Source organism: Papio anubis, chromosome 2, assembly GCF_008728515.1.
Source record: "Papio anubis isolate 15944 chromosome 2, Panubis1.0, whole genome shotgun sequence".
NCBI classification, from domain to species: Eukaryota; Metazoa; Chordata; class Mammalia; order Primates; family Cercopithecidae; genus Papio; species Papio anubis.
Window position 1 is genome coordinate 177770713 of NC_044977.1, and position 23686 is coordinate 177794398.

A 23686-nucleotide genomic window follows, 5' to 3' on the forward strand; every position below is an offset into this window, starting at 1 on the left:
TGCTGAAATAATTGAGGAATCCTTACCTGTGCTAACCCTGAGAAGCGAAGCCAGAGGGAAGTCTCTGAGCTGTGAGTTACCCTGATTCTACACTGGAAGTTAGGGGTAGAAGGACACAGGAGCCCAGCACTTACAGCCAGTGGCCCTGAGGGTCTCTTCCAGCTTCACCTCATGACACCCCATGCTGCTGCGTGACTGCTGCCGTTGCCAAGGCCACCACTGCTACGAGCCTGAATGGCTAACGCTGAGATTAGCAGGGCCTCCCTTCCACCAGCCTGTCCTCCTGGCTCTCCTCCCTTTTGCCTCTTCTGGATCTCAGGTCAGTTTCAAAGTGGGTGGCTGTCTCAGCTCCCTGTGAGCTTCCATTTCCAGTCTATGCTACGGAAGTCAGAGAGCTCAGACACAAATCTCTCCCAATGGCAAAGGTGCTACAGCTGCAACTTCCTCTGCAGTGACCTGGTGGGCAGTAATCTGTATTAGCAGAATTCCTCTCATCCCAGCACCAGCTGGGGGAGGAGAGGGCAGTGCCTGGGCATTCTACTTTGGGAAGAAAAAGGACAATCAAAAACAAGTGAAATCCAACCACCACGGTGTACCCAACAGGTGGGGTGGGCTGCAAAGTCCTTAAACATCTCAACAGGAAAGGCAGCTCCATTTCGTGGGCAATTATTTTCTGCTTGAAATTAGCTGTTCTCACAAAGAATGGACTGCATACTAAATCAATTGCTCCACCGAGGCTGCCATAAACTTCATGAAGCAAAGAATGATTCATTCTTCTAAAGCTGTGATTTCCTATTTGCTCACAAGCCAGTGCAGGGGAAATCTTCATCTTTCCCACTCACTGCTACACTCAGTGTGATGTGTTTACAGACCTTCGGGGACCACACCTCCTCCTGCTGTCTGCCTTACTCGAAAATTAAATCCAGCTTGTCCCTGACTTCCAGTAGCTAGAAAGTCTTTCACAAGATCCAGTCGCGTGATACTAAGTACACACATAAATGTGAACACAAACCCCTCCAGTCTTGCCCACTGTAAATCAACAGCACGTCCTCTGTGTCTGACGATTCCTCTCAAAGACACTGGCTGCAGCAGAGGAAATTAAGGCTGGCGCAGGTGCCCCAGAAGCTGAGTCATCCGGGGTGACTGGTGGCCCTGGAGTCCCGCCCAGGGAAGGACGGCCATGGGAGCCTGGCACACTGCCCTTTGGTGGCACAAATCCTGAGCAAGCCATGCCCCAACCTTAAACAAGGACCTAGGACTGTTTTCTCTCCCACAGCCTCTGAGAATTTGCCCTTTTTCTCCCAATGTGATTTGTAAAAACTTTCCTTACCCAGCCTCAAGTAAATAATCAGAGTTAAGCTGGTTTCATACACCATGTTGACAGTAAACATCTTAGAGGACACTTTCAATCCACCCACACTGCAGCTCAGTCCATCCGCACAAAGAGAAGACCCCTCCAACCCCCATCGCGGTCCAACTTGGGGGTACACGGATGGAAAGGTAGGAGTAATCAACAGGTCAACTCTGTCTGAAATAGGTCCGTGGCAATGTAAATGCCAATCTACTGGCATCCACAAAGCACCCACATAGGCATCCACTGCAAGGAATGGAGGGTTTGAAGAGACAGGTCTTGATGGAGTTTTAAAGACACAAAACCTCCTTCCCTTTTAGGGTCAAGGGTTTGTTGATTCCACTACGCTGATGTGGAATTCAAAGAGACTGATAATTGTCACCCTCTCTAAGTGCTGGTTTCCATAATCAGGTCCCCATGCTTATCCACATCCACACCCCTCTTCTCTTACAAAGTCCCGCTTGTCTCCTGGGAGTCCCTGCACGCCTCCCCTCTCTGAATCTCTGCAAATTTTCACTTATAAAACAATAACAACTGTCTCAAGGTCATCAAAAATGGCAGAACAGTGTTCCCCCATCTCTGAAAAATATGAATGTGAGAAATGATTTCATAATGCTGAGAGAATTTATAAGACTTAAGCAGAAGAATCTTCAGATCCCCCATCCCCCAGAGATTTTTGCAAATGAGCCAGCCCAGTCACAAAAATGTATGTAAACTTGAAGATAAAATGGAATTAAAACATGTTTTAAAGAGAAGCAGGCTTTGAAAAAATGAGGATTTTAATAAAAACAGAAATTATGACTCAATATTTCTACCACACAAGCACCTCAGGGCATATGGTGCTACAAAAATCAAGCAACTGTGCCTATTAGCAAATGGGGAGAATGATAAGCGAAAATTCAATGGGCAGGAAAAAGCTTCACGGGCAGGCTGGGGCTTAGGGACATTCCCTGGTGACCCACAGTGACCTGTGCCCAGAGCAAGGGTTCTTGGCCTGGGCCCCAGGGACAGCCCTTAAAATATCCAGCCCCATCCTTGAAATTTTATGTAAAAGCTGTAAGTCTGGGCACTTTTCTGAAGAGGGGTCCATAGCTCCCCTTGGATTCTTAGAAGGGTCTCTGCCCCTTCACTGACCTCGGCCTCTTGAGGACCAAAGGCTGAGATCATGTGAGAGATGGGCTCTTGGGCTGGGAACGGTCCAATCCAAGATAGTCACAGCATCTACAGATGTTACCCTGCCCTTAACCGCAGGCCTCTGCTTCTTACTTATAAGGAGAAGCAGGTATATGGGGCTATGGCACCGAGGCCAAAGCCAGGAGGCACAACTGTGATGTGTGTTAGGTTTGTGTGGTCCAACAGTCTTCTCAATGGGGACACCAATGTGGGAGAAACATTTAGCTTTGCTTTCATCTCTTAAACAAAAATCTTAATTCTTCAATACAAATGCAAATTTCAAGCACGACTGAAATGCCAATCTTTTTATTCAATACATATACGTAATGTAACTACAGTTTGGGTCCGTGCCAGGAAAAACCATGAAATGGACATTTGTCTGCAGAGGCCACTCATTTCCCTGTCACAGGCTTCATTCACCCCACCCATGTCCCCACATGTACTCTCTTTCCTGGCACTTCACTCCTGCTTTCCCCTCCTCAGAGGGAGGACTCCTATCCCACCCCATCCTTCCTGCTGTAGTGACCTGTCTTCTCTCTCAACCTAGACCTGGCCTTCAGATGGGGGGGTCAACACAAGCAGTCTCATCTACTAGCGTCTCCTTTATTTGTACACGGCCTTATAACCTAATATCTTAATTCACAGGACTGAATCCTTACTGGTTAGATTTGAGACATCATGGTAGAAGCCTGCGTGGTTCCATTACCTAACCATTAAAGGTGCATTTTGCCTTTGGACAGGGAGCTTTTCTGTGCCAAACCAGGAATCACAGACATGCAGGGGTAAGAGGGTCTACTCTAGCAAGGATTAAGATGGATTCCTAAAGCCATCTCATGCCCAAGTAAATAAGTATCCAATAAATAGACAATATCTACAACAGAAAAACATCACCCACTGAGCTCCAGTGACCTGCAACCTTCCTGAAAACCTATATGGCAACGACAGACAATAAAGCCAGCTAGAGAATGAACATCAAATTCTCTTTTAGCAGCAAGCATATTGCAGTTCAATCATTTTTAAAGCCTGGCAACTTTCCCTACACACTGTTAACTTGGCAAGGAGGCACTCGGGTGAACTGAGCCATATCAAAAAATCTTGGCACTGAGTGACAAGACCAAACACATCTACATAGTATCTTTATGGGGAAATCTAGCCATGTCAAAAAAAAAATTTGGTAGTCTGAGGGTCACAGAAATGCAGGCAGTAGGTGAGAAGACCCAAAGCACCATGCTCAGATATCCTCAGAAAAGAGAACTGTCAGGTACACAGCAGCATGGCAAAGAAGTAACCAGAGAATGACATTCCCTTATAGACAAATTATTTCTCAATTCCGTAACTACACAGAACAGACAATAACATGCAACAATGGCCATGGGGGCAAGAGTACTTATGTTTGCTAGGGGAAAAGAGTCAACAGAAGCTGGCTTGTCAGGAAATAAGGGGTTCTAGAAAAATAAAGAGGGTGGAGTCAAGACACAGAAGCTAGGGACTGGAGAGATTGGAAGAGTAGGCACGTAGAAGACAAAGGGGATAAATCAAGAAACACAGTGAGTTGCAGAAGAGAAACCAAGGAGTCTCAGTGTCTATGGCAGCAAGTGCCCAAGGACCAATTCCTGAATCCATTTTTCAGATCTTTCTTCAGTTAAAAAAATTTAATTTTTTATTAAATTAGAGACAGGGTCTGGCTATGTTGCCAAAGTTGGTCTCAAACTCCTGGCCCTCAAGTGATCCTCCCATCTTGGCCTCCCAAAGTGCTGGGATCACAGGCATGAACCACTGCACCTGACCTTCCGTTCTAACAATAATAGTGTTAGTGCTGCAGTACAGCATCCATAAAACCAAGGACTTAGTCCCTTTTATCTCTAGTCATTTTCTCATTCCAATACGTACAGCATATTTAACCAAATTATCACCATCATTACATAATCCTCACAGTGTGTCTTCACAATCAGTGACATTTCATATCTTAAGAACCCCATCTAGCAGGCAAAGGTCATGAAAACTGGCATAGCCACAACTGAAGATCCAGGCCGACTCCGTATATATGTCAATTACATCAGCGTAGCCCAGGGTATACAAAGATGGCCAGCAATCCGGGAAATTTCACTTGGCCTTCTTGTCCCCATTTCCAGTGAGAAACTCATATCACGTGACTACCAAGGGCAAGGCATTCACTACTACATGCTTGGAAAAAGTATCTCCCCTGAGGACACAGAGATAGAAAGTTTTGTCATATGAATGCAAAATGGTTGATCCTGATGAACCTACTGTCCTTCCCACATACTGCACAGGTGAGATTTCTCCTCCGGAAGCGTCTTTTTGGTGGCTGTGTCTAATTCTCCAAAAGTAGGCCATCTTTGCTGGGTAGAGGGTATCTCAGCTGAACGGGTGGATGTGCCACTCTGGTCAGAAGTCATGCCGAAGACAGAAGCTGTGGACACATGTCTTCAGCTGGTGTCTGGTATAGTTGGTGCCCCTCGGCCCTGCTGCAGGGCAGCTGTTGAAGGCTCCTGCACATGTACTATCCTCTACATGGAGCCACTTCCAAAGCCAGGCAACCAACTGTGCCTCAAAGGCCACCAGCGAATTTAGGGGACCTTATCTTGCCATTTGGAGGTAGATTCAACAACGAGGCCACTGCGAGGGGAACCCGACGGAGAAGCTGGATCTTATCCTTGACAGGTACAAGTACACGCATGTCCACACAGCAAGCTGGTCCCAGCTGCCTTTTGGAGATGCTGAGTTTGTCGTCACTGACATCACAATCCTCCTGCTGCCTCCCAGGGGATGAGCTGGCTGGCTGGCTCTAACCACACATACACACACATTTACCACACTTGGCTCTTATAGACTGGAAGGACAGATGCTCTTCCTGAGCAAAGGGGCCGACCTGCAGAAAGGTTAGTTTTAAATAAAACACACCCTGGAAGGCAGAAGGAAGTCACTTCTTGGGAGGGGAGAGAGTGGGGGCATTTGTCATCAGCCAAGATAACAGGGAACAATTATATGGAGAGGATTCAACAGGCATTCCTTTAAAACATTCGAGGGAAGCATTCACAGGAAATAGCAGCATGTCTTTGTCTCATTTCTACGTTTCTGATTCGAAACCAGAGTCTATTTTTAAACGAAAGGAAAAAACAGAAATCAAGAAATAGCAAAGAAAACCTAAAGAAAGTACAAAAAAGAAAAGGGAAGAAGCAGCGGCAAATGAAGGGGTAGGCAACAATTTTGCAGCTGAGCTTTTGGCGTGTGCCAGCGTGAATACCGACTGCCAGCGTGCAGAATCCCAGAGGCTGCAAATCAAGTTTAGCATCAGCCCTGCTGCCTGGAAAAGCAGGGAAAGGGCAGGGCCCCAACAACACAGAGGGCCTGCTAAGTGCCAAACACTGTGTCAGGCGCTTTACAGCATCTCAATGAGCAAAACGCTAGCACTTTAAAACCAAATCCAGCGCTGAATTACTAACACGGCCGAGAGCTCTGAAAGACACCCTGAAAGCAAAGCTGTTTATGCTCGTGGGACCAAGGTCTCCATGGCCCCTATTCTGATGTTGCACAAGCAGCACAGATCACAGGAAGCTCATGAGTATTTGGGATAAAAGTCACAGTGAGGATAAGGAAGAGGCCACGAAGTCAGAGACTACCACAGCTTTAGGAGACAGTGATGCATAAAAGAAAAGCGTGGAGATCCAGCTGCAGATAGTCCTGGTGATCAATCCTAAAGACGCTATGCCCCACCTGTAAGGCTCAGTCTCCCTGTCTCTAAAATGGACATGGTACCACCTCTCACATCGGAGAGGCCTGCTCTAGGTCTCAACAAGGCAAAGCGTACAAAGCAATGAACACAGTGGCTGGCACACAAGAAGTGCTTGGTAAACAGCCATGCTCTGATGAGGCCTGTGACGTTCGCACTGGGCACACAGTGGTATGTGGACTTCAGGTTGCTGCTAAAGCTCCTGCATCCTCCTACTTGTGCTGCTCCCTTCTCCCCCGCAGCTTCCCTCTCAAAGCTGAACTGATGCCACCCAAGCTCCTCTGCTAGGCCTTCCCCACGGAGGGTTTTGGGGCTGCAGGGCCCTGACCACAAGGCAAGCATCCCTTCCCTGGTCTGGAGCTACACTAGGATTCAGAGAACTTTGAAATATGTCTCAATCAAGGTCACATGCAAATGTATGAACTAAGCAAGACAAAGACAAAGCAGCAAATGCAGTGAATCAGAGATGGTATCCCAGCAACCGACCCCAGAGGACCAGCTGTGGTTTGGAGGTGACAGGAGCAGTAGCCATCCACACCTGTTATTCGAACCTGCCATCCACAGCTACTCAAGTTCTCTAGGCCTAGGAAAGGTAGGGAAGAAACTCCTTCAAGACCCCATTCTAGCCTTCCTGGAGCTCTGATAAGAGAGAACACAATGGGTTTAGACATAAAGGCATAAGGGTAGGTTTAATGGTAAGTAGGCACTGAGTCTGAAAGGGTTACTATCACCTCAGCCACCTCCAATGATCACAGGTAACAAAGCACCACATTAGATACTGAAGCTAGAAATTTGCTTAAGATATGGTCTCAACATTCAACGGGCCGGTGTTCTGGTTGAGAAGGAGTACATGGATCTTTCTTTCTCCTAGCCCTGGAGACTAGTAAGTTTCAGACTGTAAGTTTCAACTCAACATTTGAGACTTAGTTCAACCACGTTTCACAGAGGTGGAGACTTAATCCTACCGTCTGTCCCTAGTGCTTCGGACACGCCCATTCTGGCACTTAGCAAAGTGGATTTATGCAAGTGCACACCCACTTTCCAACTGGACCAGAAATGTCAAGCCCTCTTTCGGCAAAGGAAAATTGATTATTTGGGGCTGGCTACTCAGGGCCATGGGTGGAGGTGGACGTAGAGGCCGTCTATAAATCTGAGGAGAAAGAAAGCTGTGATCAATTAGTAACATCAGCCAGAGGCTCAGGAGGGGAACGCAGTGGTCTTGTGGTTATCGGCTTACCTTAATTGGAACTCTTTGATGGAGGAATCCTAGCTAATTGAGGGCTTCATTTCTAGAATTCCACCACAAAGGGCGGTTTACAACAGATGTACAGTAAGTTCTTAAAAGGAATGAATTTATAAAACCAAAAAGAAAGTGTGGGAAACTTGAGTGTCCAAGGACAAAAATCTAGATTTTAAAGGACAGCCAGTCACAGAAGGCTATGTGTTGTGATTCCACGTCTATGAGACATCCAAGACAGGCAACATAGATGAGTGGTTGTAGGGGCTGTGAGGACGGGCGGAATGGGGGTGACAGGTAAAGGGTCCAGGGTTTTTGAGGTGATGAAAACGTTCTAAAATTGACTGTGGTGACAGTAACATATACCTGTAAATATACTAAAATCCACCAAATGGTTGGTACAATTTAAATGGATAAATTGTATGGCATGTGTATTATATCTCAACAATGTCATCAAAAATAGAAAAATAAATGAAAAGGTATATGATACAAAATCAAATAGCAAAGGCCAGGAGGAAGGGCGTGGCCAGGGTGATCAGAGGGGCTCACACAGAGAAGGCAGACTCTGGGCAGGGTGTCACCAAAGAGGAGCGCTTCAAGCAGCCAAGAGAAAGAGGGGACAGTCCAACAGCAGAAATGATGCCAGTCAGGGATGAAGAGAACCCTACTGCAGGGAAGTGCAGCTGAGGCCAAGCACAGGGCTTTGGCCTTAGAATAGGACTCATTCCCTTGGAGAGCCCATCTGATCCAACAGCTTTCAATAATTTCTAAATATTTATTTCCTAAGTGTGTATCTCAAGTTCAGCCTTCTCCCCTGAACTCTAGCTTTGTGCACCCAGTGGCCTATTCAACATCTCCCCCCCTTAGCTATCCGAGGTGGGCAGGATAGCAGACCCCTGCCCACGTCCGAATTCCCAGAACCTGTGTATATGGCACTTTAAGTGACAAGGGGAGCTTTACACGCGTGATTACGTTAAGGACCTTGAGATGAGGAGATTAACCTGGATTGCTGAGGTGGCCTCGATGTAAAAACATGAATCCCTAAACTTAGAGAATCTTTCCAGGCTGTGGTCAGAAAGAGGAATATAGATGCAACGTTCCTGGCTCTGAAGATGAAGAAAGGGGCCACAAGCCAAGGAATGTGGGCAGCCTCTAGAAACTGGAAAAGCCAAGGAAACAAATTCTTTCCTAGGGCCTCCAGAAAGAAATGCAGCCCTGCCAGCACCTTGATTTTAGCCCACTGACACCTGTGTCTGAATTCTTATGCGGAACTACAAGATGATAAATTAGTGTTGTTTTAAATCAATAAGTCAATAATCATTTGTTACAGCAGTGAAAACACATCACCTAATGGCCATTTCAGACTTATTGTGTCTAAAACAGACCTTTCAATTAATACCTCCAAAATATGATCCTCCTCATCTCAGTAAATAACAGCTTTGTTTTTCTAACCACTTGGCCAAAAGCCTTGGCACCATTCTTGACTTTAATTTCTTGCATATGCACTGCTCCACATCACATCCATCAGCAACTTCTGCAAATTATATCTAGAATCTCATTGTTTCTCACAACTTCAGCCACCCTGGCAAAGCCGCCATCACCTCTCTCTCCTAATTACTGCAACAGCTTCCCGTCAGTCTCCTGCCCCTCCTCCCAGTCTACGTCTCCTCACAGTAGCTGGAAGGTATCTTAAATCATAAAGTTGATCATATAACTCCTAGGCTGAAAGCCCTCCCCTCTTGACTCAGACTAAATGTCAAAGTCCTGACTGCGGTCCACGAGGCCCTACACGATGTTGCCCCACGACTTCTCTACTCTTCGCTTGATCACACTCCCCTCCTTGTTCACCCTACTCACCCCTCCCAGCCACCTTCTGTTCTTGGAACACGTGAAGGAGAGGCCTACCTCAGGGCCTTTGCACCTGCTCTTATTGGTCTTCTTCATCCACTTCCCCCTCACTTCACTCAGATCTTTTTACATTTTATTTTACTTATTTATTTTTTATTTTGAGACAGAGTCACTCTGTTGCCCAGGCTGGCGTGCAGTGGTGCAATCTCAGCTCACTGCAACCCTCCCCTCCTGGGTTTAAGTGATTCTCCTGCCTCAGCCTCCCAAGCAGCTGGAATTACAGGTGCATGCCACCATGCCAGGCTAATTTTTGTATTTTTAGTAGAGATGGGGTTTAACCATGTTGCCCAAGCTGGTCTTGAACTCCTGATCCACCCGTCTCATCCTCCCAAAGTGCTGGGATTACAGGCATGAGCCACCACACCTGGCCTCACACAGATCTTAATTCCAATGTCCCCTCACCACAGCAGCCTTTGACCATCTAGGCCAGCACCACTCCCTCTCCTCCCTCTCCACGGCTTGCTCCTTCCTCAGCTCTGCTTTACCTTGCAGCACTGATCACTCTCAACTGTATTATATGTGTATTTATCGTCTCTTCCCCCTTGCAGAAAGTCAGCTCACAGGAAGCAGGACCAAAATGTTTTGCTAGCTGCTGTGGCTTTATCAACAAAAATACTATCTGACATTGACTTATTCGTTGCATAAGTAAAGGAAATAAACAGCTGGCTTTCCCCTATGGAAATGAGGAACTGCTGAAGATTCTGAGGAGGCTGGGTAATAGAACTCAGGCCCTAGAAGATGAATGGTTAAGCAAGCAACGATATGATTGCACACAGGGGGGACGGGCACTGAGGGCAGTTTTGGAAGACTCCTGCCACAGTCCAGCGTGAGGGAGACCGACACACACTGGGGGGTGGCAGTGAAATGTTTGACGTCCTTCCTTCTCCTCTACTGGGTAAATATACACGTAAGGCTCTGTGTTAGGCACGGAGGAGGATTACAATCAGTGTAGGACATGGCCTGGGTCACCCTGGACCCTGCAGCCTTGCTGAGCAGACAGTAGTTGGGTTTTGAGTTCCTGTATGTGGAAGATCAAACGGTGAGTTATTGCGGGGGTGCAGTAATCAGAGGCAAGGCAGGGAGCTGGCAGCCGGCAGGTAAGGAAGAGAGAGAGAAAGCACAAGAGGCAGCGGGGTGGAGTGAGAGGCAAAATGGACCAGTCAAAACTGTCTGCAGATCCAATTATTCCACTAAACACGATGGGCAATAAAAAACAGCTAAGATGACACACATGGGCAGGTGGCATTCAGCTGGGAGAAGGGCTGTTCTCATCTCTGCTCCCCTCCTTTCAGCCCTGCCTGCACGCGATAAAGGAGCCCAGCAGCCGCATCCTGCCCTTCCTGTTCTGTGCACCATCCTAGTCACCCAGGCTTGAGACCTGCAAGTTCCCGGACCCCTCCCATCCAGAGACCCACCTGGCCCACCATCCCTTCCTTTCCTCATCTTTGCTGCTACCACACCCTAGGCTTTGGTCACATAAATGTAGGGCCCTGCCAGCCTCCCAGCTCATCCTTCCGCTCCAGACTCCTTCTCTTACACTGTCTTGTACCACACCACCAGAGCGTTCTTCCCCAGACACCCAGTGCTCTGTTCAGAAGTCTTCAATCAGGCACACGTTCTCAGGATCTCCTGAGGGCTGTGTCAAAAAAAAAAAAAAAAAAAGGTCTTCAATGGCTTCCCACTGCCTAGACGAAAATGTCTACTCAGCCAGTACTTTGGGCTTCCTCAGTCTGACCCATACTTCCCCTCCCCTCCTAAACTTCCTCTAGGCTAGACTGAGGACCTACATTACACTTAGCACTTAGCTACTTAAAATAATTAAAATTAAACACAATTTAAAAGTTTGTTCCTCGATAGCACTAACCACATTCAGACTAGTGGCTACCATATTGGACAGTGTAGAAAGAAAACACTTGCATCACTGCAGCAAGTTTGATTGGAGAGTGGTGCTCTAACTGTTGATGGCCTCCCAATCCATTTCTACTCCTTCCACCAATTGTTATTTACGTGTACGAACAGCATTGGCGCCACGATGCTGGCTCTAACAATCTGGGCATGAGCAATCCTTCCCTCCTCTAAATCCCACGTTGAAGTTTTACTGGGATCACTCGAATGTTACCGCCATGCCTATCTTTCCTTAACTTCTTGGTCATATAAAGTTCAGTGGGAAGAGATTATTTTCAAAATCTAAAATTCCTGATGAAACACCGAAGAACAATTTTACAAACACCTCCATTTCAAAAACAAACTGATGAAGGAATAATGTAGTTGGGGTAGCCAATAGTAATAAAATGATTCTGCGCCTAAAAACTGAAAGGAATTCTACTACCTATGACTTGCCTCTATCGTAAGCACAGGTACATGCCGAGACTAGAATTCTGGCTTTCTAGATCCACAGTTTAAATTATTATTGATTTATGCTTTGTGCTGGGTGATGGATTTCTTCTGATCTGCAGATGGTAAATGGCTTTATTCAGAAAGAAACACAAGACTCAAGTCGATGGTACCATGTCAGTGATTCTTTCAGAACTATATACTTGATGCCACTAATTGCTAGACTGTCTTGCTTTTCCCATAAATTATGCAGTTATGGGCCTGAACTCTGCAGCAGGGACAGAAGAAAACATGTAAAGCACTGGGGGAATGCAAAGTGGCAGCAGGGAAAGCCTCTAAATTAGGTCTACTGTGGTCCCCGGACCTGCAGCAGCAGAATCACTGTGAATTGGATAGAAATGCAAGGCTAGGGCCCCCCTCCAGACCTACAGACACAGAAACTCTGGGGGCAAGGCAGAGACCAGTGTTTGTTTGGTTTGGGGTTTGTTTGTTTATTCTTTTAATTGAAATACAATTATAACTTATACTTGGTACAATATGCAAATCTTATTGTACAGTTCCATGAATTTTGACACATGTATCGCTTTATATCCAACTTAATATTTTTCTGTTTTACCATTTTTAAGTGTACAGCTCAGGAGTATTAACTATAATAACGTTATTGTACAGCAGATCTCTAGGACTTTTTCAACCAGTGAAGCAAACTCTGTACTCAGTGAACAGCAACTCCCTTTCTCCTCCTCCCTGCTCCCCGAGGCCCCGCAGCAGATGTTGGTGCCCCCTAGCATTTGAGAAGGTCTGCTCTAATGATCCCCGGACACGGGCGCTGCGAGGAACAGCGGAGAAAAGTAGCAGACGTGATAGGGGCCTGGCTCCCAGCGGGGAGCAGCGCAGGCAGTGTGCTACCAGCCCCTCGGATTCTCCAAACCCAGTCCTAGGTGGCCAGTGAGGAGATGGCTCTGGGCTAGATGCTAGGGGAAACCAAACACGACATATGGACAACTTTTCTCATAAACTTGTGTAGGCACAAGTTTAAGAAAATTGTATTCCTCAACATTAGACAAGGTTCCAGAAATTTCATTTGATGACCCCCAAACAGATGTGGAAAACTAACAACTTTGCTTGGATAAGGGTGATTGTATTTTCATCAGTGGCCACACCAGGCAGTCATTCAACTCCAGCTTTGAATTTTATCTGTCCATTTTAATCATTTATGCTTCTCACCTGGAAATTCCCAACTAATACCCTCCGATGGAAATTTCCGAAGCGTACGATAACACAAAGGAAATAACCAAGCGCATCGCAAACCACAGAATAGTTTTGATTTACAAGTCATTAGAAGCAAGAGGCATTTACTGTTCTTTGCAGGCCAAAAGGGACTGCATCATGAATAATGGAAAAAGCAAAATGCATTAAGAACTCTTCTGATAATGTTATAATGTTCTCTCCAGGCCCCACGGAAGGCACGTTTAATGAGGACTTTCCCTGTGTCAGGCACATATCAATACATACAGGGTAGCAGTCTTTAAGGGACAAAAACTAGCAAGTCCACCCCGTTTTGCTTCAATAGGTAGTTTCTGGATCATTATCTTCTGACTCTCAAACCAGTGATTTGGTACCACAAGCAGATCAAGAGCTAGGAATATCAGAAACAACCCAAAGCTCACGTTTTATTCTTTTCATTTTTCTTAAAGACAACTCTGGTATACGCCTATTCTGTCCTGATTTCTGTAAATATTAACAAACCAAGAAGAAAGCATCTAGCAGAAAACAGGCTCTAGCATTTCCTAAAAGAAAAGAAAGAAACCAAGAGCAAAACTACCACAGCCCTTAATTCCACAATGAGGAGGCACCAATAATGCCCCACTATAAAGCTACATCCCACTCAATATCTTTTGGTCCAAACAGCAAGCATTTTCTATTCTCTTTAATTTGCATTATGTGTGTCCATTTTTCTAGCCACAGTGACATAGGATATTAAAAGGTTTCCCTGTACTTTTACTCAGATGTGAAACGATATTCAGGATGTAAGAGGGTAATTGCAGCAATTCGTATTTTCTTCATATTATTCCACTGCCATAAAATCCAAATAAGGCTCACTATGTCCTCTACTTTAAAAACTGTCACATTATCATGCTCTGCTTTGTCCTACTCTCAAATGCTTCGTTCACTGAAAACTTCCAGGGGAAATTTGTGAGACAGCTGTAATCATCCTGGGGTAACACAAACCGTATGTAGTAGCACTATTAATAATCAGAACAGTGGGATTCTTATATTTAGCACAAAAAGAAGGTGAATTTTAAGACATAACTGTGCTCAGGTAGGACCTACGATCCTTTAAATACTGCATATTCTAGTTTTTGTTTGTATTACTCTATTGCACAGAATTTCCATTTCTTTTTTTTTTTTTTTTTTCTTTCTTTCTTTTCTTTTTCTTCATCTCACTCTGTTGCCCAGGCTAGAGTGTGGCATCATCTCGGCTCACTGCAACCTCTGCCTCCCAGGTTCAAGCAAATTCTCCTGCCTCAGCCTCCCGAGTAGCTGGGACTACAGGTACGTGACACCACACCTGGGTAATTTTTTGTATTTTTAGTAAAGACGGGGTTTCACAGTGTTAGCCAGGATGGTCTCAGTCTCCTGACCTCGTGATCTGCCTGCCTTGGCCTCCCAAAGTGCTGGGATTACAGGCGTGAGCCACCATGCCTGGCCCCAGAATTTCCATTTCTGTAGCATAAAGTAACTCCGTGATGACTTTCCAAGCTAGGTTTTCTGTCACTTTAGAGATTTTGACAGAATTCTCTATTCCTGAACACATCTTCATCCCGTTTTCATAAAACAGGATCATGAAACGCATCCTTCATGTGAGTTTCAAGTTTCAAAATAACAGAGTATGTGACACTTTATTGGAAATTGATATTTAACTGAATATTTTATCATGCTATACTTAATCCAATGTCTTTGAATTTCTTTTAAAAAGTTTTTATGTCATTAAGTGTTTCATTTTTAAGGAATAAATATATCGGTTTTTTCAACTTGACAAGTATCCTGCATAAAACTGCATTAAAAACCAGTAACATCAGACCCTGGATGGGGATGGAAGGTCCAAATCAGAACCTCCATGGAATGCATCTCTCTCCATATTTTCACTTTGTTTTCAAGCAAGGACCTAGACCAGCAGGAAAGTGAGGGTAGAAAAACCACCTCTCCACATGGTGCAGTTCTCTTAACAAGAGGACTGCTAGAGTCTTGCTAGATGATGTTGCCAGGAAGGATAAATGTGTGTATATATATATCAGTTAGTGTACATTCCCATAGCTGCTGTTCATCCCTACAGAACAGCCCACACGTAGAATCACCTGCTGGCTCATTCCAGTGGGTGTTCCTAGACAGCAGCACATAAAATCCTGGAGCTGAATTTTAAACTAATGCTAAATTATAAAAGGATGTAAGGGGAATCTGACTCTCAAAACGCTTCAAGCTAAGGGATCTTCATGAGAAAAAATTTTACAGCGGGGACATAATCATGATTGTTGTTACTGCTTCTTACCTCGAAAAATGCACCCAAAAGGTGGAAAAACACTTGCTCCACATTATTAAAAATTCACTGGCTTGGTATATTAAAAGAAGTCTTAGAAAACATTAATTAGGAAGTCCAATAACCCAACTGAAAAATATGCAAAGACTATGAACAAGATGTTAAAGACAAAGGGAATACGAACGGCTAATAAATGTGAAAATATGCTTAACTTCATTCATAATTATAAAGAAGGAAATTAAAAACAAGATACCATTTATCTTAAAAATAAACGGGAAATAAAATAAGAGTTTGACATTCATTCCTTAATGGTGAGAGACAGAATAGCAACCCTCACACAATGCTGAGAAAGTATACATTTGGCTTACTCTTGGAGGGCAACGTGGTAATACTTATCAAACCTTAAATTCCCACATTTGTTAACTGGATTTCAGTTAAATTCCACTGCTGGAAAGTTTCCCTATATAAGATATATTTCCGTAAGTGTACACAGTATGTGTAGAGGACAATTTATAATAATGAAAAACTGGACAACGTACATGTCACTCCTAGGGTCTAGTTAAACAAATTACTAGTTAAATAAAATACAGCACATAACTCCATAGATATATTCATAGACTGGAATGGCTTTGTAGCTGTTCAAAAGAATGCAAACAATCTCTACATACTGACATGTGAAGATACCTAAGATATACTGTCAAATTGAAAAGCCACAGAACATTATTCATACTGTGATTCTATTGGTATCAAAAAAGTTAAAGAATAAATACATATATATATGTTTGCTATACAAATTTCCCATAAGAGACACACAGTAGCTCCTTCTAAGGAGGTGGCATCAAAAGGAAATACGGGGTTTTTACTTCTGACTTCCTATAGGTTTCTACTGTATTTTAATGCAATCATTATGCTGTTTTATGATAATTTTTAAAAATCATCCTCCTACTACTGCCAAAGCATGAATTGTAGAAACTGTAAAAAATGAGACATCATGGTTTCATGTCCGGCTGAATTCTGAGGCTCTTGGGAGGTACAGGGAGGAAGGGAGTGGCAAAGGCAGGGGCAGCCTGGGAAAAGCAAGTTTGAAAAGGCTTCACTGTGTATAAAAAGCAAAGCCAGGCACTTATTTTCCAATAATGAGTCCAGCTGAGCTGACCACTTTCCTCAAAGGGAATAGAACAACTTGCTTAATTTCCACCAGCCAGAGGTTGAGCCTAGTTTTAACTCCATGCTCTATGTAATGTATTCTGTGAATGCCAGTCAACTCCCCTGCTGCTGTAGGTGGGAAAATGGCCCAAAGATGGCCAGGCGTGGTGGCTCATGCCTGTAATCTTAGAATTTTGGGAGGCCAAGGTGGGAGGACTGTCTGAGCTCAGGAATTCAAGACCAGCCTGGGCAACATGGCAAAACCCCATCTCTACTGAAAATATAAAAAATTAGCCAGGCATGGTGGTGGCTGCCTCTAATCATAGCTATTGGGGAGGCTGAGGCATGAGAATTGCTTGAACCTACAGCCAAGATTGCGCCACTGCACTCCAGCCTGGGCAATAGAGCAAGACTCTGTCTCAAAAAAAAAAAAAAAAAAAAAAAAAGGGCCAAAGACGTTCAAGTCCTGATATGTTAGGTTACATGGCAATGGGAAATTAAGGTTGCAAATGGAACTGAGTTTGCTAATCAGCTGATCCTAAAACAGAGAGATTTTCCTAGATTATCTGGGTGAGTTCTGTGTAATCACAAGGGGCCTTAAGAGTGGAAGAGGGAGGCAGAAGAGGGAAGTCAGAGGGAGATGGGACTATGGAAGCAGGGTCAATGAGATGCAATGCTGTTGGCTCTGAAGATGGAGCAATGGGCCCAAGTCAAGGAATGCAGGCAGCCTCTAGCAGCCGGGAAAGCCAAGGAAACAGATTCTACCCTACAGCGTCCAGAAAGCAACACAGCCCTTCTAACACTTTAAGTTTAGCCCACTGAGACCTGTGTCAGACTCTAACCAACAGAACAGTAAGAGAATACATTTGTGGTAATTTGTTACAGCAGCAACAGGAATCTAATATGACCTACTTATATTTCCTTTATTTCCATATATACAGATTTCCTCTGATGCACCAGCCTGGGATGTACTGTGAAAATCAGCTACCTGGGCTTCCCACCTGCGGATGCTCACTGACCTGGGGCCATGCCAGGTGATTTTAGGACTTCCTCAGAGAAAATCCAGGCAAGACACCAGCAACAGAACTAGCCTGATGATTATTAAATTAGCTCTATGTGGAGAAGCCATATTTGAATAACTTATTAGTGGAAGCCCTTTGTAAACCATGCTCCATTATATAAATGGCAGATGTCATTATTTACCCCCAGACTACTCCTTTGGAAGACAAACAAAAGATAAATGAATCTTGCTTAGCCCAGAATAGCATGACAACACATGTTCTTAAGTGTTTCCCAATATACTTCATATCTACAAATAAAGATAAGCTAGGTCGGCCAAAGAACAATTTTAATAAGGACTTACTATTGAGTGCCAGGCATTGAGCAGGACACTGGCGATATATGATCTCATATAATGTTTACAACATTTTCATCAGGAAGTACCATTATACGACCATTAATAATTCACATGCTTACATTCTTACAGGCAATCATTGAAAGAGCTTGGGTTCCAAGTGCTTTGTCAGACTCCATAGCTGGGGCTCCAGAGAGACATCATGTTAATCCCCATCCCCCATCATGAAACAGCTTAAAGAGACCCAAATGCTGATTATTCACCTCATTCTCACCAACCTAGAAATGCAACAATTTTACTGCACTTCCCCAAAATACCCTTGGGACTTGGACCTTTTTTTTTTTTTTTTTTTAACTCATCTTAACAGCCATTATCAAAAACAGAATCTCTTGTTTTCATTATGATTTTGTATCTTACGTCCAATCAATTGATTGCGTCCATCAAGGAACCTGTATTCTCAGATGATATAAACAAAAACCTGGCTTTTGTGAGGTGGAGAGTGAAGTTTATAAAGCTTCTCATAAGCCCTAGTCAATGACCGTCGTGAGCACCTGCCCCCCATGTCTGCAGGGCACAAGAGTCCCCAACTCATCTGCTTGAGAACCACTGATCTAGCACAGCAATATCTAAAATGGGCAAGGATTTCCCATTATGGGAATTTCTATATAATATTCCATTCTAAATAAATGTGTTAGCACTAAAAACTCATCATAATGGAATTTTTAAAAGCCACATAAACATGAGTGTAAGTCCCTCTTGCTTCCATTTCTTTTCTCAATTCAATACATGAAATTAGTATCAATCTTCTATAAGAAAAGTTCACATCCTTCAAAGGAGTAGTTTTCTCCTTGAATTACACTATATATACACATATTTTTTTTTAAAGTCAGAACTACAAGCTGGCTCTGCATTTTAGTACATAAGCTAGTAAAAAGAAGATATTTGGAATCTGAAACACATTTTCCAAAAAATGACCATCATTCCTGGGGGTTTCCAGGGTAACCTACAAAGCTGTATTAAACCCATAATGTGGGCTAAATACATTCGCTGTAAATAACTTAAGATTTGATACTCTTACAGTATTAATTTGTAAATATTAACAAAGTTATATACATTTCTTATATATTTTAAAGAAAAGCAATTCTGATGAGATGATCAAGAAAAATGAGAATGGAGATTTGGAGCAATCTAAAGAGCACTGCCAGGGTTTTCAGGATTGATACACTGCTCTCGACTGCATTTAAGTTCATTTCCAAAACAGCTACAGTTTCCTTCTCCTTCGCACGGCTGTATGTCCACCACTCTGCTTATACTTATTAGTAATGTGGTCATTTAATGGGACCACTAGAGCTAATAGAAAGAACTTTATGTGACACGAGGACCATCCAGCACAGGCTGTAGATGATGAATGACAGAGAAAAGGGTGGAGATTGGGAGGGACAGGAGCACATTGTTGTCTGAGAGAGAGAAAAGACAGTGGTGACAGAGCACCGTATGACACCCAGCTCCACAGGGCACCTCATGGAGTCCATGGCCGTGGTCCGGGCTGCTCCAGTATCTTCAGGGGTGAGGAAGGCTGTAGTCCCGGTGTGGCTGGGGACTGGATGGATAGCCAAACAGCTGCTGGTACAGTACTTTCAAGTACTACAGAATGGCTATTTGATTCCTACATCCATAAGATCTGAAAAACACTGCCAGAACTTAAAGACAATTCTATGGCTCACTCACTTGCTCTGTTTCATACACACAAACACACACACACACACACACACACACACACACACAAACGTTCCCCCTAGTGGCTCACATCCATCATCAGTACCAAAAGAATTTTAAATTTACAATTATTATTTAGCACACAGTAAGCCCCTGCAATGCATAGAGCCGTAAGCCATCTACAAAACTCAATTCAAATTACAAAAGGGATACAAGAACTCATCGATTAAGTCAGGCGAAGCCCAAAGTAGATGTGAGAAATATTTTACTCTTTTCTCCCATAACATTCTTTCCCCAGGATCATAAATCTCTGAGCGTTGACTTTTCATCTTTAGAAAGTGAGCGTCATCAGGGCCAGAAAATAAATCACTTTTAAAATAGTCATTCACCGTGGGCAAATACAAATATAAGCCAGGCAGATGGTGAAAAGCTCATTTATACTGGTATAATTTCATAGAACTAGGCAAGTGAGAAGGAAGCAGAGGGAGCTGTGAAATTTAGGGCCATGTTTAGAGGGTGAGACTAAATACCCCCAAACAACAGAATACTAAAACTTTTCGTACCACATCGCCACAATCTCTTCAACTCTTCACCTCTGGTTCAGACCTGACTTTCTCCCTTTGTGGCAACAAGAATGAACGGAAAAGAGAAAAGGGGAAAGAGGAGGGAAAACCCAGATTAAACATTGCAGGGCTTTAAGCCCTTTTCATTCACCAGTTTCAAAGCGCTTAATCCCTTGAGTACTGCTGCAGGATAGGAGAGATTATACCACCTGGTGCTTCGTTTTTTCACATGGCTCCAGCTCACAGTTGGCAAATCCAAGGTGGCTACCTCCCCAGCACTCTGGTGGGTGTTTACGTCACAAAGCCACACAGGCCTCGGGGGAGGGGAGAGAAGGAAGGCGACACCGTGAACACTCCTAAGGCCACTGCCAAAGACTCTCTCAGTCCTCAGTCCAGTGTCGGAACCCATTAAAAGCCCCAGCACATATCCTACTGGCCATAGCAAAGGCATGATTTCAGTATATTCCCCTCCTCTCTTATAAAAACAACACCCACTATATTCCCCTCCTCCACTATATTCCCCTCCTCTCTTATAAAAACAACACCCACCCAAGAAGCAAAACCTTATTATCAACCCACAAAAAAGGAAGAGAGGAAGAGAAAGGCAATGGAGGAAAGAAAAAATCCTTGAAAAATGAGCATAAGCTGAAATTAATCCCCCAAAAGGACACAGAAAAATATACTATCATGCCTTGTACTCAGCTCATGAAAGCTGCCAGAAACCAAGTCGAACAAGTTCTTGAAAAACGTGTGCAGGGCTTAGGCTTGCGTGTGATGATGACACTGTGAGTTGCTAAGAACGAGAAGGAAGGAGGGCAGAAAGATGCTGTTTTGCAAGACAGACAGGAGGAGCTCTTAACCATAGGAGGCGGTATAGCCTGCGAGATAACCACAGAAGCACATCTTCAAATTCCACGTCATCTCACAGATGGTCGTCTCGATTGCCACGGGCCATAGGTAGATCCACAACCACATGACACCAGGACCTACACAGTCTCAGGGTACTAACCGTAGAAACGTCACTTGGCTAGGAGACATTTCTCTTGCTGCTAATCTCATGATATACAGAATAATTATAACTATTATGAAACATGTACAGAGCTAATAAACTGGGTTATGAAAACCTGCTAAACTAAGGGCGGGCTCCATTCAATGCCCACTATATAATAAGAGCTCAATATCTGCTGAGTGAATAAAATAATTGCAGAGATAAATCATCACTGTCTTACTATACTGGAACACAGAACAAACTGATGAAGGAGCAGTGTATTTTTAAGTATAAGAACTGTCTGGCTCTTTCTGATTTTCAGTGAGTCCTGAGGGTCTGATAGCTAGGAGGCATATCTTCTACATTTGTCTGAAGGATGAACTACTTTCCCTCCAGACCAACAACAGTCAGAAGAGAAAAAGAAAAAATCCGGCTAATCAAACCATTGGTTATTCCTTTAGTGTGAGGATCTAAATGGAATGTCTTCAGCAGCTCTTCTAAAAGATTATAGTAAGAATTCTATCCCATGATCAGGGATCCTCCCACAAAAATAATTCCACGTGTAACTACAACCACTTAGCACCTGTTAGATAGCTGATCAAGGCCACTGATGAGGAATGGACCAATTCACAGAAGCATCTTCTGCCTGGAGAGCTCCAGGACAGTGGCCATGGATGCATCTTTCATCACAGCAGCATACGTAAGTCATATGCCACTCAACAGGTTAAACTTACTTCTACTGGAACTCCCGGAAGTCATAGGGAGGAGCACAGAGATGAGAACAAGAGGGAAACATGCCCTTTAGTCATGAACACTACCAATGAACCTCATCGTTCACATTCATTCATTACATACTTAGAGTATCTGCTGTGTGCGTCATACTTTCCTAAATACTGTGGAGTTTCCAGAGAAGAATCACACATAGTGTCTTCCCTCAAAGAATTAGGTCTATGAGATGAAACGGCCAGGTCAGAAAAGTCTTGTGGGGCTGAAGATGACCCCTGCATGAAGAAAACCTACTTGGGGTAGATCAGGGGTACAGCAGACACAATCTACCACTACCCAAAAGCCAATACCCTCTTTTCTCTTGCTGACAAAAACCCAATTCTGGTCTCTCTGGGATCTGAGATCCCTTTGATCTCAGGTAAGGCACGCTCCATAGCCAGGGAGGGTGGCTCATGAAAATCCAGTGACCCACCACCAGTTATAGGTCTTGGAGTAGGTGTGTGATCTAGTTCTGACTGTGAGATAACAGGGGGAGTGTACTATGGGGCTTCGCTTCCCAAACAAAAAGTTTGGTTTTTTTTGTTTTTTTTTTTTTTTTTTTTGGAGACAGAGTCTTGCTCTGTTGCCAGGCTGGAGTGCAGTGGCGTGATCTCGGCTCACTGCAACCTCCGCCTCCCAAGTTCAAGTGATTCTCCTTCCTCAGTCTCCCAAGTAGCTGGGATTATAGGCACCCTCCACCATGCCCAGCTAATTTTTGTGTTTTTAGTAGAGACAGCATTTCACCATGTTGGCCAAGACGGTCTCGATCTCCTGACCTCAAGATCCCCCTGCCTCGGCCTCCCAAAGTGCTGGAATTACAGGCGTGAGCCACTGCACCCGGCCTCAAAAAGTGTCTTGAGAAGGGTTCCCATCCTTTCTTTTAAAGGATATGTTGTGAGGATGCAATATTTAGGATACAGCTATGATACTGTCACCATGAAATGACAAGCATAACGATAAACAGGAGGAGGAATGGAAGAAACTTGTATCTTTGAGGCCATCATGAGTTGCTGCACCAGACCTGGAAGCACCTACTTCCAGAATTCTTTTGTGCAAAATTTATTATTATAATTATTATTGTTATTATAATTATTATTATTATTTTCTGAGACTGGATCTCACTCTGTCACCAAGGTTCGAAAGCAGTGGTGTGATCACAGCCCACTGCAGCCTCAACCTCCCAGGCTCAAGCAATCCTCCCACCTCAGCCTCCCGAGTAGCTGGGACCATCAGCACGTACCCCCATTGCCTGGCTAATTTTTATATTTTTTTGTAGAGACAGGGTCTATGTTGCCCAGGTTGGTCTTGACCTCCTCGCCTCAAGTAATCCTCCTGCTTTGACCTCCTTAAATGCTGGGACTGCAGGTATGAGCCACCATGCCCAGGCTTCAATTTATTACTATTTGAGTATTAATTGTAGGGTTTCCTATTATTTGCATCTGAAAGAATCCTACCCAATATAGGAGATGGTGCAGTAAGAAGGAAAGAGCACTAGCTTGGGAGAAAGCAAGTCCAGATATCAATTTTGTGCCAACCTAAGTTCTGTGATGCTTGGCAAGTTAAACAACCACTCCAGTTTGGGGAGTGGTCATTTGACTCCTAAAGACTATTCTAAGATTTAGTGAATCAAAGGTCATGATTCAAAGGGAAAAAAAAAAGTCTATTCTACAGATTCTTGGAAGGAGATATAGTCTGTTTGATGATGAGAGATGAGGAGTGGAGTGTGGAAGGACAATCCTATCACCCACAAAATTTACTTATAACAGATTTTAAACTTGATCAATGATATTTCCTATGCAGCAACCATTTGGAATTAAACTCTGTGAGGTTATCACAGGATTCAATAAAGTGATTTTCAATCATCC

General features: G+C 43.9%; 1 protein-coding gene and 1 long non-coding RNA gene across 12 annotated transcripts in view; one reads left to right on the forward strand and one right to left on the reverse strand.

Annotated features, from left to right (window-relative positions):
• The window catches only part of OSBPL10 (oxysterol binding protein like 10), a 325500-nt gene that overhangs the window by 41245 nt on the left and 260569 nt on the right, over positions 1-23686 (reverse strand). The gene's annotated exons all lie outside the window — the stretch shown is intronic.
• LOC103882437 lies at positions 213-17556 on the forward strand. Its single transcript, XR_644259.4, has 2 exons — positions 213-319; positions 17377-17556. It is a non-coding gene; the product is annotated as an uncharacterized LOC103882437 (long non-coding RNA).